The sequence below is a fragment of the Saimiri boliviensis genome, chromosome 5 (assembly GCF_048565385.1).
Source record: "Saimiri boliviensis isolate mSaiBol1 chromosome 5, mSaiBol1.pri, whole genome shotgun sequence".
In the NCBI taxonomy this organism is placed as follows: Eukaryota; Metazoa; Chordata; class Mammalia; order Primates; family Cebidae; genus Saimiri; species Saimiri boliviensis.
Window position 1 is genome coordinate 49018833 of NC_133453.1, and position 10079 is coordinate 49028911.

A 10079-nucleotide genomic window follows, 5' to 3' on the forward strand; every position below is an offset into this window, starting at 1 on the left:
GACTCTTGTCTCAAAAAGTAAAGATAAAAATAAAAAATAATTACCCTATTTCTGTAAAAGTTCATTAGAAAAAAATAACTTTAAAAAAATAATTACCCTACTTCCTTTTTTCCATGTTCTATTATATCCCGAAAAGGCATCAAATCTGAGAAGTTCTATATAGCTGAAGCTTTAGCTTGGATTTTGTTAAAATGGGGAAGAAATGCAAAGCATTTTTTCTCTTTCTTTTTCTTTTTTTTTTTTCCATTTTCTAAATTTTATTCCAAAAAGGGGAGATGTGTGTGGAAGATTAAGATGTCCACGGAAAGTAACCCTCATCATGACAATAAAGTATTGAATTGAACAGAAATGACAAGGACCCAATTCAGTATGTAATGACCTATTTTCCCACTATCCTTTCTCAGTTAGTTTACTAACATCCATGGTCTTATTTAGCACTTTGATAGCTAAAGCCAGTGCTGACTTCAATGTCATTCCTCCTTCTTTGTAGCCTTGTTTCAACATTGACACAGCCACAGCACTATTATTTCCAATGCATGTGGCCTTCCATCCACAGTCATTTCCACTGGGGTCACTCTGACAGAGCGGAAAACCATAGTGCTTATCCCAGCCAATGTAGAGCAATGAAACACCAAAGGGACGTTTTCCTCCAAATTGTGTATAAGCTTGTTTGATGTCACACAGTGCTGTAACCAATTGCTCACAAGGTACTGGCTCCTGATACTGTAATAAATACCTTTGAGCAATGAGCCTTAGTTCATTAGTCAGAGTATTAGCATCAGAAGTTATACCTGCCACACTCAAGCCGTGTCCTCATTGAGTTTATAAATTTTTTCAGAAAAACAGACTTCATCAAGAAGCTTGTGGATGTTGCGTCTCTCTGCTGCAAGCAAAACACTATCATTTGCTAAAATTCCCAAAGAGGTGCCGGCATGCCCAATCGCTTCCATGGCATATTCAACTTGGTATAAGCGACCTTCTGGAGAAAATATGGTGGTTCTGGAGTCGTATCTTCGAGACATGTTTTCTGAACTTTATCTAGTTCCAGAGGGAAGACCCTGAAGACTTGTGACGTCCACAGAGCCCTTAACTCTGTGGGAGAAAAATCACCCACGCTGCCAGAGTATCCGCTGCTAATATGGCCCCCCAGGATTTTTTCTTGAACAACCTTTCTTTTTAAAAGTATGGAGGTTTGATCAATGTTGCATATATCACCACCTGACCCCCACCCTCACTATCCCCAAATGTACCTTACAAAGTTTTGCAAATGGCAAGAGATTAATGATACAAAGACCATTGGCTGAAAAAGCCAAGTCCAGCTCTTAACATGAAACACCTACATTGAGTCCTGATGTTCTCAATGGGTATGGCTTTATGACTGCAGGGTACACTAAGCCACACTGCAAACTACATCAGGGTTCCTTTGCAATCAACCACACCACATCAAACGGCACTCTGCTCATATTCTATCTACAAGTCTTCACAAATTCATCTTCTTTTTTTGCTAAACTTCTATTTCAAATTCTTTATCTTCCCCCTTTTATGTATCAGTATTCTCTGAAAGACACCAGAGCATTTTAGATGGAAAATGTGGGCTTTCTGAAACAAAAGAAATTTCAAAATTATATCTCTTCCCCAAATCTTTCTAGGTCATATATTGTATCCAGAAGACAGCAGGCTAACGACACAGGAGACGTTGCTGTCTAATGGAAAAGTGTTTTCAGGTGCTTAACTGCTCAAACGGACCATCTGACTCCACTAATCACCTTCTTAAAAAGATGTTTTATCACTTCAGATTCAATTCTAATTCAATCTTCTCTTACAAACCAGTTCCTCCTTTTGAATTCTCTATATTCTATTTCTTTTTTTTTTTTTTTTTTTTTTTTTGAGACGGAGTTTCGCTCTGTTACCCAGGCTGGAGTGCAATGGCGCGATCTCGGCTCACCACAACCTCTGCCTCCTGGGCTCAGGCAATTCTCCTGCCTCAGCCTCCTGAGTAGCTGGGTTTACAGGCACGCACCACCATGCTCAGCTAGTTTTTTGTATTTTTAGTAGAGACGGGGTTTCACCATGTTGACCAGGATGGTCTCGATCTCTCGACCTCGTGATCCACCCGCCTCGGCCTCCCAAAGTGCTGGGATTACAGGCTGAGCCACCGCGCCCGGCCAAATTCTCTATATTTTATTTCTAACAGTTTTTTAATAAAATTAATATATGTTGGCAGGGCACGGTGGCTCACGTAATCCCAGCTACTTGGGAGGCTGAGGCAGGAGAATCGCTCGAACCTGGGAAGCAGAGATTGCAGAGCACTGAGATCGTGCTGCTGCACTCTAGCCTGGACAACAGCGTAACTACATTGGTTTTGCATTGTTCATATGTGACTATTCCTCTAAAACGCATTAAAGTCCTTAGATTCTAGCGTATTACGATATCACTGTTTATTTAGCAGTCTTTTACTATTAAATATGTAAGTTGCACCCAGTTTTTTCAAGTTCTCAAAAATACTGCAATTAAGATCCAGCTATATTACTTAGTGTATCTTACTATTTCCTCAGACTGAATTCCTAGAACTGGAGGCAGACTGTTTGGATGGAATGCTAGATTTATCTCTTTCTAGTGCTGTGACTCTAGGCAAGTTGTTGAGTCTTTCTTTGCCTCAGTTTATCTGCAAAATGGAGATTATGATAACACAAATTCACAGGATTGTTGAGAAATTCAACTTAGTAAGAGTGCCGAATAAGTATTTGCTGTGTTATGAAAACCTTTAAGGTTTTCAATGCATATACAACATTTTAGGACGTTAAGACTAAAGTTTGACCCTGGCACTTGGAAACAATAGACTCTAGAACCCACACTCTTAACTGCTATGCTTACTAACACTCATGAGCGTAACAATTCCAGTTCCAGGAATTTAGTCTGAGGAAATACTTGACAGATACACACAAAGTAAAGTACATGGATCTTAATTGCAATAGACGTTCCACACCAAAGTTAGATGTCTAAACAAAATGTTCAAAAGATAGACAAAAAAGCTAGGCTTCCTACTTTAGATTACTCACGTAACGACAAAACCAATGCTGAGTGTGGAAGAAGTGGATTCGGGAGGTGATGTCTTCAGCTAAGCTGTGCCTGGAGAGCCTGCCCATCACCGGGGAGAGGGAAGCATGGTAACAACCACCACAGGCTTCGTGACCTCTTCCTTTGCTGGGTCCCATCCCCTGAGAAGCCGGAAGATGAAATTAACAAGAAGAAAGAGGGACAGAGAGGCGTGACCAAAACCGCTGTGCAAAGAATAGTGCCCGTCAAACTCAGACCTCGGGCGGGAGAAGGAAAGGAAAAGTCTTACCTGTAAAAAAAAAAGACTGAAGTTTGATTAATAGCTTGGATTGTGTACTCTTAATTTCTGAATCAAGCCAGCATTTGTGGTTTAGACCATAGGCCAATCTATTCCTCAGGAGCAAGTAAAACAGAGGGGCATCGAAGTTCTCAGCCAGTGACTGGGGAAGTTTCCACCACCAAATAAATGTTTTTTTTTTTTTTTTTTTTTTTGTTTGTTTGTTTGTTTTTTAAGATGGGGTTTCACCATGATGGCCAGGCTGGTCTTGAACTCCTGACCTCAGGTGATCCACCCACCTCGGCCTCCCAAACTGCTAGGATTACAGGCGTGAGCCACCACGCCCAGCCCAAATAAATGTTTAAGTGGTGATAGGAGACACAAATGATGAACTCATCATGCTTGTCCAATGGAAAGGTTCCACATAAAAATAAAACATTGCTGGCTTGGCACGGTGGCTCAAGCCTGTAATCTCAGCACTTTGGGAGGCCGAGGCGGGTGGATCACGAGGTCAAGAGATCCAGACCATCCTGGTCAACATGGTGAAACCCCGTCTCTACTAAAAATACAAAAAATTAGCTGGGCATGGTGGCGCGTGCCTGTAATCCCAGCTACTCAGGAGGCTGAGGCAGGAGAATTGCTTAAACCCAGGAGGCGGAGGTTGCGGTGAGCCGGGATAGCGCCATTGCACTCCAGCCTGGGAAACAAGAGCAAAACTCTGTCTCAAAAAAAAAAAAAAAAATAATAATAATAATAATAAAATAAAATAAAACATTGCTGTCCAGAAAACTTGTCTCAATTTATATTCCACTGAGCAGTGTGCAGGAGTCTCTTTTTCCCTCACCATGAAATATATGACCTATAATTGGTTTCCCAAATAGTTTTTTTTTTTTTTTTTTTTTTTTTTAGGTGGAGTCTCACTTTGTTGCCCAGGCTGGAGTGCAGTGGCAAAATCTTGGCTCACTACAACGTCTGCCTCCTGGGCTCAAGCAATCCTCCCCCCTCAGCCTCCAGAGTAGCTTGGACTACAGGCGCCTGGCACCACACCAGGCTAGTTGTTTATTTATTTACTTATTTTTAATTTTCAGTAGACACGAGATTTCACCATGTTGGCAAAGTTGGTCTCGAACTCCTGATCCACCTACCTTGGTCTCCCAGAGTGCTAGGATTCTAGGAGTGAGCCACCCGGCCCGGCCCCTTAAAATAGGCTTTATTTGTGTGAAGGGAACAAACTGAATGGCTGACACAGATATATTGCTGGGCAAGTATATTTCTAATAGTAAATAAATAAATTGGCATTTTAGTTTATCAGCCAGTCAGTGTTTTAAGAGATTGGTTAATACAAATAAGCCCCCTAGAATGAAGTCACTTCGCACAGCGATGACAATTCAAGTTCCCACACGTGCTCAGCCGAGCAGGTCTCCAGCGGCGCTAGCACGGGCAGCCTCTGAGGTCCTCCGGGGAGCCGGCTGGCTGGCAGGTTGGCCTCTCTTTAGCATCATTTAAACTGCAACAAGCAGAACAGTAGGCTTTGAGGAGTGAGGACTTGAAACGGCCTCCGGGGACCAAGAAACTGAATGTTCGCAGATCCAGCTTCTAATTGCAAAGCAGCTAATGGTAGAGCATCTAACTGAGAGGGAGCATTTGAACAAAGAGTGGAAATAACCCTGACACCATTCAGCACGGAATGAGACCCAGGCCTCTCAATGAACAACTCCTTCCCACAAAAATAGCAGGTCTGCAGCGCCGCGTAAAGGTGTTGGCAATGGGGTGTGTGCACATTACTGTGACAGGCAAACACAACATCAAGAAAACACTTAATCTTCCTGTTTATCCCCAGAAGGACTAATAACCAGAGTGAGAGGGAGAGCTGCATTCTTCTTCATTTAGAAACGAGCTCCCACTAATGCCTGGCTCTCCAAGTTTATAGACCAAATACCTGCTCGCACTAAAACTGCCACATATTATAAACCTCACGGAGGAAGTGAATCCATCACGTTCTCGCTCCCTTAAGAATAGTTTTTCCCTGGAGTACATAACCCATTACTGCATATCTTGTAGAAATCAAATGCAGACTCTATCTTCCACCACCGAACAAATCGGTTTTGCAGAAAAATGCACAAATCTTGACATTTTGTTTTTCTTCCACTTTAAGGCTTTTATTTCATTATGGTTATTGTTTTCTTCTTTTTCTTTGTTTTCAGGCAGCAATTCCTCAGGCATCGCTACACTTGGATTTGAGCCACAGCTAAGGAGAACACGCCATTCCCCGCTTCCTCTCGAACCATAGGGATGGTAACAAGGCCCACTCCAGACCATAATGAGAAGCAGACTGAGGAGCTGCAAACCCCGGTGATTTACCTTGAATCCTTTTCTGACTCTGTCTCCCACTGTTTCCTACAGGTTCCTGATCTGATCACTCCAATCAGGAGAACCTTCTCTGTGATGTCACTAACACCGTCAGTCACCAGACTTGTTCTTTGGGTTCAGGGATTTATTATTCACCCTGTACCCTTAGGGATGGTGCTGAGTGTGACACATGGTAAGCCACCAATGAATACTTGGAGATGCCAGGCACGGTAGCTCACACCTGGAATCCCAGCACTTTGGGAGGCTGAGGCGGGTGGATCACTTGTGCTCAGGAGTTCAAGACCACCCTGGCCAACATGGTGAAATACCACCTCTACAAAAAATTAAAATAAAAAAATTAGCCGGGCCTGGTGGCCCATGCCTGTAATCCCAGCTACTCAGGAGGCTGAGGCAGGAGAATCACTTGAACCCGGGAGGCAGAGGTTGCAGTGAGCCAAGATCATGCCACTGCACTCCAGCCTGTGTAACACAGCAAAACTCTGTCTCAAAAAAGAAAGAGAGAGAGAGAGAAAGAGAGAGAGAGAGAGAGAAATGAAAAAGAAAGAAAGGAAAGAAGGAAGGAAGGAGGGAAGGAAGGAAGAAAGAAAATCTATATGTGAATGAAAGAATGAACTAAATATATTTAAGGAGGACTAACAAGGCTGACCCTAATGCTGGATTTTAAGGAAATTCATATTTGTTGAATGCCTACTGTGTATCAGTGATAGACAAGGCACTTAAAATCTCATTTAGTCCCAACACCCTCCATATCATATTACAAGTTCACCACTTTCTGTATATATCTGGGCTTGCCTCTAAGAAGACAAGCTGATATTGAGCTATTTTTATAAGAAATCAGAAACACAAAGAATGACTTTAAGAAATAAAGATCTCAGTAGTTTCTTGAGTCAATCTCTTCTTTGTATTATGTCTTATCAATGCCCAACCAGATATCTCTCTCTATCACTATCTATCTTCTATCTATCTATCTTTTTTTTTTTTTTTTTTTTTGAGACAGAGTATCTCTCTGTTGCCCAGGCTGGAGTGCAGTGTCAAAATGTCAGCTGACTACAACCTCCACCTCATGGGTTCAAGAGATTCTCCTGCCTCAGCCTTCCATGTAGCTGGGACTACAGGTGCATGCCACCACACCTGGATAAATGTTTTGTATTATATTTTTATTAATAGTAGAGATGGGGTTTCAGCTTGTTGGCCAGGCTGGTCTCAAACTTCTGACTTCAAGTGTGATCCACCACCTCAGCATCCCAAAGTGCTCGAATTACAGATATGAGCCACCACTCCCAGCCTATCTTTTTTTTTTAAAAAAAGGTAACTTCTATAGGGAAGGAAGGAGGAGTCAAAAGCCATGTTTTATCACGGAAAACTTCTATACAAAAAAAATTAAAATAAAAAAATTAAAGAATCTGACAGTTGATGGCAGAAAAAAATTAAAAAATAATTTTAAAAAAGAGAATACTTTAAATACCTAGAGCTCATTACGGATACTTAAAGTAATATAGAATGATCAGAAATGCTTAGAGTCAGGAAAGCAATGCGATACAACTAGGAAAATGATGCTATATACAGCTGAATCTCTGAGCACGCACAAGTGCTCCAAGTTTCTGCAGTGCTTAGGGACACTGCCAGGGAAGTCACAAAACTGACATTATCTTCAGAATGGGCTTTTAAGTTAAGGTGATCTCATTCTGTTCTGATATATCCCTCCTAATGAACAACCTTAATTATCTTTTTCTCTTAAAGATCGAGTTTGGTGAGAAGGAATTCTCTTGCTCTTCTGGTTGGTTAAATGTGGATAAACAAGAATTCATAATGCTTTACTTCAGTAAACAAGCAAAGCCTCATGGGCTGAAGGCCCTGCAGGCACAGCGCAGCCCTTTCTCAGGCCCAATTTTGTCAGCTGGACATCTTACAATCTCACTTCCAATTTTCCAACCTTTGGAAAGCCGTATTTGCTTTCAAGAATAGTAGCTTTTCTTCTCCTAATTTTCCTTCCCTTGTCACGTTCGGGATGCTACAATGTTAAGCAGAGTCTCTGATGGAGAACTTCCTGAGTTCATGGCTGAGCAGTGGGAACCTGGCAACTGGAGCTGAAACCTCACATAAGACAAGCCATCATCTCTCACTCCCGTAGTTCTCTGAAGCAGAGCTGAGCCTTGCTCATTTCAGCTCAAGAAAGAGAACCTGATGTGCATGAGAAACTTTTTACATATTTGTTTTCAAAGGAATTACTCAAAACCTGCCTACTGTTTGCAAGTTATGAGTAATTAGTTAGCCACTTTAATGATATCAAAAACTCATGGTCAGCCAGGCTCAGTGGCTCATGCCTGTAATCTCAGCACTTTGACAGGCTAAGGTATGCAGATGGCTTGAGCCTGGAAGTTCGAGACCAGCCTGGGCAACATGGTGAAAACCTGTCTCAAAAAAAAAAAAAAAAAAAAAAAAAAAAAAAAAAAAAAAAATAGCCAGGCACAGTGGTGCATATCTGTAGTCCCAGCTACTTGGGAGGCTGAGGCACAAGGACCAGTTGAGCCCAGGTGGAGGCTGCGGTAAGCCGGAATTGTGCCACTGTAGCAGCCTGGGCAACAGTGAGACCCTGTACCACAAAAAAGAAAAAAGCAACAACTCACGGTCAAGCAAATTTAAGATTATCCCCAAAGCAACTGTTTAAACACAAGGTAATGTTAGGTTTTCAGTTGAGGTTCTTAGGAGAGCTTATGGAGCCATGTGCTGAGAACTTTAATCTGTCAGTTCAGATGGAAATGGAGCAATGGGAGCTTTCCTTCTTGAAATCTCTTCTCCTTCTTAATGTTATTACACAGACACCCAGAGATTCCATGGACCCCACTTCAAAATCTGCTTTACTGTCTCATCATTTTCATTTTTTTTTTTTTTTCTCTCTCTCTCTCTTTTAAAATTTCTTTTGGCCAGGCACGGTGGCTCAGGCCTGTAATCCCAGCACTCTGGGAGGCCGAGGCAGGGAGATCACGAGGTCAAGAGATCAAGACCATCCTGGCCAACATGGTAAAACCTCGTCTCTACTAAAAGTACAAAAATTAACTGGGTGTGGTGGTGTGCACCTGCAGCCCCAGCTACTCGGGAGGCTGAGGCAGCAGAATTGCTTGAACCCAGGAGGCAGAGGTTGCAGTGAACCAAGATCACACCACTGCACTCCAGCCTGGGCGACAGAGTGAGACTCCATCTATCTCAAAAAAAAAAAAAATTTAAGAGACAGGGTCTCACTGTCCCTCAGGCTGTAGTGCAGTGGCACAATCAGAGCTTGTGGCAGCCTAGAATTCCTGGGCTCAAGCGATTCTCCCACCTAAGCCTCCTGAGTAGCTGGGACTACATCCATGCACCATCATGCCCAGCTAGCTTATTTTATTTCATTTTTTGTAGAAATGGGGTCTAACCTTGTGGCCCAGGTTGGTATCAAACCCCTGGCTTCAAGTAGTCCTTCTACCATTGCCTCCCAAAGTGTTGGGATTACAGGCACGAGCCACCACACCCAACCTTGGTTTTTGTTAATGCTAGATTGGATCCCCATTTACATCTTTGTGTCCATCTCTATCCTTTAAAATCTGAATCAGGAACAAATCTTTCATGGGCTAATCTTCTCAGTTTTCTCCCAAATGTCTATCTTACCACATTAAATAGCTGACAAGATGGCCCCACTGTTCCTTAGAGCCTCAGATCTTCAAACTGGAAAAGCACATAGACTCCACTGAACACAGCCCTCGGTTTTACAGGCGGGGAGACTGAGGCCCAGCATAAATGACGGAACAAGCTAGGAAAGGGAATGCCCCTCCCTTCAGGTCTTCACGGACCCTTTCTCACGTTCAGCAACCTGTGCATCCAAACCTGCACTTCCATCCATCCCAACTCAGGATTCCACAAATCAGAAATGTTCTTTGTGCCTTAAATGGAAGGTAAAGCTGAGTTGTGCAGTTTTATTTTGAGATGGAGTCTTGCTCTGTTGCGTAGACTGGAGTTCAGTGGCACCATCTCGGCTCACTGCAACCTCTGCTTCCAGGGTTCAAGCAATTCTCTTGCCTCAGCCTCCCGAGTAGCTGAGACTGCAGGCATGTGCCACCACACCCAGCTAATTTTTATATTTTTGAAGGGACAGGGTTTCTCCGTATTGGCTGGGCTGGTCTCAAACTCCTGACCTCAAGTGATCTTCCCAGCTCAGCCTCCCAGATTGCTGGAATTACAGGCGTAAGCCACCACATCTGGCCTATTATGCAGTTTTAGATACCTTATTTCAATTATCTACTAGTTCAGCAATTCAACTATTGGTGGAATATTTAATGTGCCTATGTGAAGTCAGATTTCCTTTTCTAGAGCATTAGTGTACTGTTGCTGTTTTTTTGTATCT

General features: G+C 42.6%; 1 pseudogene; it reads right to left on the minus strand.

Moving 5' to 3' along the window:
- Positions 1-390: 390 nt before the first annotated feature.
- LOC101029109 (proteasome subunit alpha type-4 pseudogene) lies at positions 391-1099 on the minus strand (annotated as a pseudogene).
- Positions 1100-10079: the final 8980 nt, after the last annotated feature.